Consider the following 11,201-nt stretch of genomic DNA (forward strand, 5'->3'; position numbering starts at 1 on the left):
GTGAAGCAGATTATGAAACAAAAGAGCTTGAAGAAGTAGTTGGAAAGCTGAGAGCTTATGAGCTCAGTATGAAGAAGAAAGATACTGGATATGATCAGGTTCAAGATCCAGCGGTTTACAATGGGCTTACATCTTCTTCATCTCACAACGCTTCTAGCGACTCCGCTACTGCGTTTCTTTCATGTGATAATGAGCAAGTTACAGTGAATGAGGATGGTGACGTGTGTTTTGTGGCTGCTTCAGGAGGATCAACAGGAGCAAAGAAAACATCAGCTTCAAAGCAAGGTAGTAGTGCAAAGTCAATGCCAATGAGTGTGAAGTCTGCTGAAGAGCATCTTGCTCTACTTGCTTCGTTTGTTGCATCTTATGAGAACTACATTCAGGGGAAGATATCTGATCCTGCTACTTTAGATGAAGATTATGATCAGATTGACCCTGATGATCATGAAGAGATGGATTTGCAATGGCAAATGGCCATGATTTCTAGGCGTGTGAAGAGGTTCATGAACAGGACAGGAAGGAAGTTTGTGGGAAGGTCTGTTGGTTTTGACAAGACCAAAGAAAGGTTCTTTAACTGTCAAAGTTATGGGCATTTTGCTAGGGAATGTCAGAAACAAAAGCAAGATAATTCGAGTCAAAGTTCAAACAACAGGAATGCATCAAACAACTCTAGCTCAAAGGCGTTGATCTCTACTGCAAGAGAGGGTTCATATGACTGGAGCATTCACTTAGAAAATGATGGGAATGTCACTCAAGCATTCATGGCAGAGATTACTCCAGTCGATGATGGTGAAGCTAAAGTAGATGATGCTGAAGTGAAAGTGGATGCTGAGGTGAAGGTAGAGAATAAAGCTGAAGAAAAGGAGGTTGATCAGACAACAGGTGCTGAAGATGAAAAGCAAAAGTCTGAACATGAAAGAGAAGCTGAGGAAAAGGATGCTAAGTATAAAAAACTGGAAGCTCAGCTTGCAGCTTTAATGGCCAACCTTGACAAACAAACAGGAGAGGTAAAATCTAATTATGTGTGTTTAAAATGTCGTGAACTACAAGGTGAGGTTGACAGGTTGTCTGCACAAAACAAAAGTTTGGTAAGCGAGATGTCTAACATTAAAGAATCAAACTTTTTTGCTAAAAGAAATGAAACGTCATACTTGAAGAAAATAAAAGGTTATGAAAGTGAAATTGAAGCAGTAACCTGCAAATTAAATGAAAAACTTCAAGTCATAGACTTAGCACATGACATGATGGCTGAGAAAACTAAAGAGATTTCTGATAAAAACAAAGAGTTGTCAGATTCTCAACTCAAAATTGTTGAACTTGAAAAGAAACTAGGACAATTCAAGGACTCTACTTTTGTTATGAAACACATGATGGGTGGGTTAAAGAAGAGTAATGACAAGACTAGTGTGGGATTCCAAGGCTTTAATGAAGTCCCACCTCCTCTTAGTCATGATTATTCATTCCTACCTGATGAAGATGTGCTAACAAAGTTTATGTCAACAGCACCAAGTAGTTCCACAGCAAGTCGAGGTGATGAGTCTGCGTGTGATGATGCTAAAAAGAATGATAACAGCAAACCAGTTTTGAAAAAGAAAACTTCACATCCTAAGAATAAGAATTCAACTGTTGTTAAACAGATTAATTTTGTTCAAGGAAGTGACATGAAAAATGAAACAGCTGTTAAATGAATCTAATGTAGAGTTTGCTAAAAACAAGAACAAAGAAAATTCTGAAACTAAGCAAACTGAACCAGATTCTTCTAAAGCATCATCATCAAAGCCTGAATCTAGTTCAAAGGCTACAGATAAGAAGTCTTCGAAAAAGATGTCGTGCTTCAAATGTCACACCAAAGGACATGTAGCTAGCTGCTGTCCTAACAAAAAGAATGAAGCACAAGTGAATGAGAGAAAGAAAGAGAAGTCACCAGAGAAAAGTGGTGATAAGCAGGAGAGAGAGTCCAACTCTCCAAAGAAATCTGCTCCTAAGCAACCAGAGAAAGTTGCTGTTGGTGTGGATAAAGCTGAAAAAGGAACTCCACAAGTTCCTCGTTTTCAAAGAAATCAACCAAGATTTCAGCCTAAATCTCCACCAGGCAGATTTGAGAGACCTAGAAGCAGTTCACCAAGAATGAGCAATCAAAATTCTAATAATTTCAGAAGTCAAGGTCAATATCAAAATCGTTACCAAAATAATGGTGGTCGAAATTTTTATAACAATGGCTTTAGAAATTACAACAATAATGCTTCTTGGAATCAAAATCAAAATTTTCAAAGGTCAAATAGTCTAAACACACATAGGAACCCTCAGGACCAAAGACCTAGTGGAAATCAAAATCAAATTCCAACAGGTCTGAGATCCAAGACTCCAATTAGGAGTAATGGATATTGGATGGATGTTCCAGTGGTTGGTGAATTTGGACGACCCAAGACCATTAAGGCTTGGGTCCCCCAATCTAACTAATTTCTTGGTTGGTGTGTGCAGGAGCTGCTAAGGAGGATTATCAACTTGTGGTATGTTGATAGTGGCCGCTCTAGGCACATGACGGGGGATGCGAGGTTGTTAACTGAATTTAAAGATTATGATGGAGGACATGTGAATTTTGCGGGTGCTAAAGGTGGTAGAATTACTGGACGAGGAAAGGTGACCAATGGGAAGATCAAACTGGACAAAGTGAATTATGTTGAGTAGCTTAAACACAATCTCATGAGCGCGTCACAAGTCTGCGACAAGGGTCACTCGGTCCATTTTACCAAGAATGAAGCATTAGTTTTGAAACCAGGTTTGGAAATACCGGACGATTGGATAGTGATGCGAGCACCAAGGAGAAATGATACTTATGTCATGAACATGGGTGCTAAGGATCCGACTGCTGTAGTGGCGTGTTTACTATCAAAAGCATCTGAAGCTGAATCGATGTTGTGGCACAAACTCATGGCCCATATTCACTATCGAAAAATGAATTACCTTGTTAAAAATGAGCTAGTGAAAGGGGTTCCAATGCGGAGGTTTCAAGTGGAAGACAAATGTCTTCCATGTCAAAAGGGAAAACAACATAAGAAACCTCACAAATCAAAAACAGTAAATTCCATAGATGCCCCTTACGAATTACTTCACATGGATTTATTCGGTCCAGTGAACGTGAGGAGCATAGGTGGAAAGTACTATTGTCTTGTTGTCACTGATGATTACTCACATTACTCATGGGTTTTCTTTTTAGGTACAAAAGATGAGACAGCAGAGATGTTGATAGATCTTTTTACAAAATTGGAAAACGTCCATGATGCAAAGATCAAGAGGATAAGGAGTGATAATGGCACAGAGTTCAAGAATCGTATTCTGGATCTCTATTGTCTTCGCAAGGGAATTGAGCATCAATAATTCTGCTCCTTATACGCCTCAACAGAATGGAGTAGCTGAGAGGAAAAACAGGACGTTGATTGAAGCCGCAAGGACAATGCTTTCAAATTCTAAGCTACCAGTTCTCTTCTGGGGAGAAGCTGTGAATACAGCTTGCTATGTCCTAAACAAAGTTTTGACCGTTAAACGTTTTAACAAAACATGTCATGAGTTAATGTTTAACAAGAAACCAAACTTAGAAGGCTTTGAACCATTTGGATTACCCTGCACCATTGTGCGTAATAAAGATAAACAAAAATTCGGTGAGGTGGCTGACGATGGCTACTTTCTAGGTTACGTGCCTGGCACACCGAATAAAAGGGTTTCTAATCTAAAAACTGGTAAAATTGAGGTTGTGTTTAATATGGAAATTACTTCATACAAACCTCAACAATCAACGAGTGGACCTGCTATATTATATGATTATGAAAGTGTTTTAAATTATTTAATATTCCTGAGTTTTCCAATGCAGATGAGTCTCAGCTGATTCAAACAGTGATAAACGGAGATGATGACGGCGAGTTCATACCTAGATCAAATGTTGATATGACAGATGCTCCGGAAACTTCCCATGCTGCTGCTGATACTGATTCAAGTGATAGTGAACCCGAACCCAATCAGGGGGAGGATTTCATTAATCCGTTTGCAAATCAGAACATTCAGGGGGAGGTTGGATCAAACCTGGGTGATAATCTAGAAGTCGATGCGGTTGCTACTACATGAGCAAATAGAGATCATCCAGTTGACATGATACTTGGAGATCCTACTGCAGGTGTTCAGACGAGAAGAAGCATAGCAGCGAATACTGGTTTATTTGTGTTGATTGAGAAGACTGGGATTGTGAACGAGTGCTTGTATAGTTGCTTTATTTCCCAAGAGGAGCCGAAGAACATTCATATGGCTCTTAAAGACAATTCATGGGTTGAAGCTATGCAAGAGGAATTGGCCCAGTTTGCGAAGTTGAAGGTTTGGGAGTTGGTTGATCTTCCTAAAGGTGAAAGAGAGATTGGCACTAAATGGGTTTTTAGGTGCAAGAAGGATGAAAGAGGTATAGTCACGCGAAACAAGGCTCGATTGGTGGTCAAAGGTTTCAATCAGCAAGAAGGGATAGATTACAATGAAGTGTTTGCACCAGTGGCAAGGTTGGAGGCAATTCGTTTGTTTCTGGCTTTCGCAACTTTCAAGGGCTTCAAAGTTTACCAACTAGATGTGAAGAGTGCGTTTCTTTACGGGAAGTCCAAGAGGTGGTGTATGTCTCAAAACCAGATGGGTTCGTTGATCCAGATTATCCAGATCGGGTGTACAAACTTGATAAGGCTTTATATGGATTACATCAAGCTCCTAGGGCGTGGTACGAGACACTGTCTACACATCTGATAAAGAATGGTTTTGAAAGAGGTCAGATTGACAGTACACTGTTCATCAAGAGGAAGAAGGAAGATTTTCTGCTGGTACAGGTGTACGTGGATGACATCATCTTTGGGTCATCTGATGAAAACATGTGTAAAGAGTTCGAGCAGGTGATGAAGAGCAAGTTCGAAATGAGTGCTATGGGTGAGCTATCTTACTTTATGGGATTACAAGTTGAACAGAAGGCGGATGGGATGTTTATTCATCAAACAAAGTATGTGTATGACATTTTGAGTCGGTTCAAAATGAATGATTGCTCTACTTCCAACACACCTATATGTGAAAATCACAATCTTGGCCCAGATCATGAAAGTACTGAAGACGTTGATCCTACTCAATACAGGGCAATGATTGGTTCTCTAATGTACTTGACTGCTTCAAGACCCGACATTATGTTTGTCGTATGCTTGTGTGCTAGATATCAGGCAAATCCAAAAGAGTCACACATGAAAGTAGTGAAGCGGATTCTTCGTTACTTGAAGGGGAAACCTAAACTTGGGTTGTGGTATCCAGCTGATAGTGATTTGACGTTTGTTGCTTACACTGACTCAGACTTTGGAGGATGCAAGTCGAACAGAAAGTCTACAACAGGTGGTTGTCAGTTCTTAGGAGGCAGGATTGTGTCTTGGCAATGCAAGAAGCAATCTTGTGTGTCTACCTTTACATGTGAAGCTGAATATATTGCTGCTGGAAGCTACTGCTCTCAGGTTCTCTGGATTCAACAGCAGATGCGCGATTACGGTTTGGATTTCACTCGTACTCCTATTATGATAGACAATAATGCCACATTTCTATAACTAATAATCCTGTGAATCACAGTCGCACAAAACATATTGACATACGTCATCATTTTATAAGGGATTGTGCTGAAAATAGATTAATTGAACTTCATCGAGTCGACACAGAGGATAACCTGGCAGATCTTTATACGAAAGCATTTGACAGGGCTCGCTTTGAACATTTAGTCGAACTCAACGGGATGAGGAATCCTGAATAATTGGTCTTTCATAAGAATTTTTGTAAATAGTTTACTGTTTTTCTTAAAAATAAAAAACAAAAAAAAAATTGAAAAATCAAAAACATAAAAAAAATAGAAAATCAAAAATGAGTTATCACTGTGTGAAAAAGGAGAAATGATAGTACATTAGCAAGTTAGACTGTCACACTCAAATTGAACAAATTGCTTAAGTGTGATAGCAGCTTCATTATATGATGTACCAGTAGGCAAAAACATGAAATAATCAACTTACCAATGTGATATAAACATAAATGAACTGAATATGAGTGGGGAACGCATCAGTGGTGTATGGTTTAATGACCGTAATTCTTGCGTTGATAGATTGCCAAAATCTGAAGTTTTGGGTCTTTATACTGTTATTTCATCTGGGGATATCTTGGCTGTCTTTCTGTTCAGAACTAAAATTGTACATGACCCTAGGAAAGAAAGTCACTTGGAATTAGCTCATTTCTATTTGAATGTCTGTATGACATAGATAATCTTCAATCACCGGATACTTCACTTACAGACTCCCTCTTGACTGATGATATCATGCATGCTTTCAACTTTAGCTGAGACTAGAGCACAGCGATCTTCAACCCTTCTAATTAAAGACTTGCTGACAATCACTTAAGGCCGCTTTGAGAAACCCGAAGAATCCAACATCAAACACTGTAGATCCTCCCCCTCAAACTACTCCCGAATCAAGTTAACGCGAACCAACCTACAACCACATGTAGGAATATCGCTCGATACATTAATCTTCAAACTTAACCGGTAGCAGAAAGAAACATTGGATTTCCAATGCCCAACCTTGAACACTTCAAACTTCACAAAGACATGAAGCTCAGTTCGATATGTTAATAACAAACTGAACTTTGTAAAAGTACATCCACCATCTTGATCAAAAGTCTTCAACCAAGTGTCTGAGATCATTTCATCTCGAATCTTCAAGATCCAATCTCGTATCTTCACAAATCCAACAATTTCCCAATGACTTTCGTCTCTGATCTCCCCCTCAATGTAAGAACCCCTATTTCGAGAATCCAATCAGTCACCAACTTGGAAGAGGTACCAAGAAGACTAATCTTCTCTACTCTAACCGGCATACGATAAAGGCATGACCTTCAACTACTTGCCAAACGAACAATTTGCTTCATCACGTCAACACTTGATTAAACCTTGAACAAACTTGACAAAACTCAATCATACACTAACTCTAACTTGCTTCATGTTATAAACACTTCGCCACCGGTAAGATTAACACTAAGTTAATCTCAAAGATAGTAAACATGAACTTGTTTTGATGTAGCACCACGAGCTTTTGGTTTACAAAGAAAACAGGAATTTCAAAATTTTTACTCCCCCTTTTTCTTTGTAAACACTACAAAGAAAATCCAAGCAAGTCTTATTCTCTTCAGCTCCTCACTTGATCCGGACAACATAAGTACCATAAAACTTTTCGATAATCCGAAACCGACTTCAAGTTTCCGAACTACACATAATTCTGACTCTTAGTTAGTTATCCGGTACCCCAGGTAACCCGGAATAACTAGAAAAACTCGGAACATGCACAACTCGAAAATTCCGAACTACACAAGCTTCTAAACTTAGTTAAAAATCCGGTACCCCAGGTAACCCGGAATTCTAGAAAATTCGGAACTCGTAAAACCCAGAAGCTCTTGAAACCTCGGATCTAATCATTGAGCAGTACTTAGAGTACAAGGAATTCGAAACAAGCAAAAAATAAAGGAAACTCTGAAGAAACCCGGGGACAATACACTCGGAACCAAATTTTAATAACACAGACTTATTAAAACTTAAAACTCGGAACAACTGGGAACAAATCCAACAATTTCAATCCGACTTTAAAGCTCGCACTCCAAAAGTGGTTAAAACTCGGAACTGAAACTCGGACAGAGAGAGCTCGGACTTTAAAAGCTGTGAACATCAGACTATTGTTGTTAAAACTCGGATTCTTTCATCATTTGTAAAAACTTGGAAATTCTAATAGGACCGTAAAGCTCGGAATCACGAATAACAGATGTGCCAGTTTGCAAAATTCGGAACAATTAACACAGATATCAAAAATATGACAAAAGTTCGGAACAAGACCAAAGCTCGGACTAACAACGTATGTTGATCCAGACTCGGAATAGTTTCAGAACTGAAACTCGGAACATTTGACAAAAAAGGGAACCAAGAAGCTCAGACTGTTGAAATACTCGGAATTGTAAAGAGATATTTAACACCGTTTAAAAAACGTCGGACAGAATCATAGCAAATAAACAAGGGCCAAAACTCGGGCCCTTGAAAGAATAGCCAACAGTCGGATTCTTTCATATTTTAAACTCGAACATGAAGATATCCGGTGACTGTTGAAAGACTTTGCACAAACTCAGAACAATAGAATTAAACTCGGAACAAGTTTAGAGGATGTAAAACTCAGACATGCAAAAACTCAGAATTGTCAATTGTCAAGAGAATTAAAAACTCAGACGTAACTCTTTGTAAACAATACGAAAACTCGGAACTTTGCAAGTCTTTTAAAACTCGGAAACTTTGCAAGTCTTTTAACTCAGAAACAATTGTCAAGCTTTTAACTCGAAAACAATTGTCAAGCTTTTGTCAAGAGAATTTAAAAAAAAAAACTCGGAACTGTTAATACTACACAGGTCAAACGTGGAATAAATAAGAGTTTTAAAAACTCAGAACATTATCCACTCAGTTCAAAAACTCTGAATAAATAACACAGCTTCAAAACTTAGACTTTTGAAAAACTCAGACATTATAAAAAAGAACTCAGACTTGAAAACTCAGACTTTGTTATACTTATGTGCTGAAACTAGGAACCTCAGAACTCATGAATAAACTCGGACCATCAACATATATTCGAAAACTCATACATTTATTTCACAGTAAAACTCGGATCATCAACATATATTCCAAAACGCAGACATTTATTTCACGGTAAAACTCGAACCATCAACCTATATTCCAAAACTCCCAAAACTCAGAACTGGAGTTTGAACAAAACTCGGAGTTAAGAGCAATTTAAACACAACTCGGAACTGGAGTTTGTACAAAAACTCGGAGTAGACAGTCTAAACAAAACACGGACCTTATCACACAAGAAGAACTCGGATGGGTAGAGTGTAAAACTCGGAGTACCTCAAACTCGGATAAGTAAACTCAGAACACACACCCAGTTTTGCTGACTTAAAACTCGGAGTCTAAAGAACTGTGAGGAAAAACTCGGACAACGCTCAAAGACAAGCTTCCGGATTATTTCCCCAGGGTGACTTCACACTGGTTCACCAAAACCCCGGAACCACAAACACAGAGTTTTAAACTCAGACAAACCTTTTTGGATCAAAACCCTAGATCTCCAAAACAAAAACCCAGCAGTTCTCTTCAACACAGCTCTCGTATTTCTTCATATCTGGACCAAAATCTTCACGTCTTCAAGATGTTTGGCGGAAACAAACATCAAATCAAGACCAATGGTGATTCGGAAGGCGGTTAGACCATTCCGAATCGGTAACCATGCTCTGATACCACTGTGAAAGCACTGGATCGATGACATACATCAAAACATTGCACTTGATTCAAGACGTGAAACAACAAGAACAGGGTAGATGAAGAAGAAGATGCAAGACAAACTCATTCATTTCAATACAATCATCACAGATTACATACCAAACGAGTATACATCATCAACAAGTGGTATCAGAGCAGTGTGCTCATACTACTGTAGGTGTTTCTTAGTTTGAAGGTTTTTGTGAGAAAAGTTCAATCTTTGATAGGGTTTAGTGAGAGTTTAGTGAGTTTTTGTGTTTTATTCATGATTCTTCATTCATATCTAGTGATTTGATGATGGACTTTGAGTAGTTTGGTGATTTTTAGTGTTGTTCTTCATCTGGGTTTTACAAGGATTTTGGTTCTTGTTCATACAGAGTTTGAAGGTTGGAAAAGATTCCTGAGTTTGATCTTTGGAAGATTTGTCCGTAGTTTAAATTCTGTGTTTGTGTCTCCGGGGTATTGTTGAACCAGTGTGAAGTCACATTGGGGAGATAGTCCGGAGATTGGTTCTTCTGAGTTTTGAGAAACTCTTATCCGACTTTCACTTTGACCGAATTCTGTGTCTTGTCCGAACTTTTTAGTGTCCGATTTTTAGTGTCCGAATTTTATTTTCATAGAAGTCCGAACTTTAATTTATTAGAGTCAGACCTTTATCTTGTCATCTTGTCCGAATTTCTTTGGTTAACTTAGAAAGTCCGAATTTTAGTTTTAGGTTAGATCTTTTAGTTTTAAAGTCCTGTGGTCCGAGGTTTAGGATTAGATCTTTTATACTTTGTTGACTTTTATGCTTCCTTATTAATTGGTATTCTTTGTTGACTTTGTTGAGTTTCTTCTTGTGAGTCCAACTTTTTAACTTTCTTGAGTCCGACTTTTAGGATTACTTTTAGTATTATTTTTTTAAATTTATGCTTTAGATATAGAGTCCGACTTATGTAGTCTGTCTTTTATACTTTGTCCGATTTTTATAACAACTTTAGTGTTGGTCCGAGTTTATTTCTTTCTTTGAGTCCGACTTTTACTTCTAGTTTATTAGTAGGTCCGATTTTTTAGTTTATTATTATTACTTTAGTTGTCCGACTTTTTACTTTGTGTTTACTTGTCTAGTCCGATTTTTTCTAACTTGAGTAGTATCCGAATTTTCTAAGTGTTATTAGGGGAGTCCGATTTTTTTTACTTGTCAAGTCCGATTTTTTAACTTGAGTAGTAGTGTCCGACTTTTAACTTGAGTAGTAGTCCGACTTTTATTGTCTTGTGCGAGTTTTAAACAGTCAAGTCCGACTTTTAGCTTGAGTAGTAGTGTCCGAATTTTGTAACATCTTAGTTTAGTCCGAATTTGTAGTACAAAGTTCACTGTGTCCGAAATTTAACCATTAGGTAGTCTGGGTTTAAATTCCTAACAGTGTAGTGTCCGAGTTTTTTCTGTGTGTTTTATTTCAGGTTTTTGTGATCCGGGTTTCACACTCTGATTAAAGCTCAGACACTTCACTCCGTGTTTTCTCTCCGAGTTTGGACTTAGAAAATCTTTTCAGTAACACAGTTCTTGCTTGGAAACCTACTGTTGTTTTCTAAAATGGCAAACAACAATCTGACTGCAATGGTGCAAAACCTCAAGCACAATGCTGAGGTAGGAAGTAGCGATAAACCTCCTTTGTTGATAAACGAGCTTGATTTTCCTGAGTGGAAGGAGCGTTTCGAAAGATATGTACGAGCAAAAGACATCAAAATCTGGTTGTGTATCGTTAAAGGATGTGGAGCTACTCCAATACGTACGTTGACGATTGATACGTATTTGGCTCTCACTGACGACCAGAAGAAA

The sequence above is a fragment of the Helianthus annuus genome, chromosome 11 (genome assembly GCF_002127325.2).
Source record: "Helianthus annuus cultivar XRQ/B chromosome 11, HanXRQr2.0-SUNRISE, whole genome shotgun sequence".
Classification (NCBI taxonomy): Eukaryota; Viridiplantae; Streptophyta; class Magnoliopsida; order Asterales; family Asteraceae; genus Helianthus; species Helianthus annuus.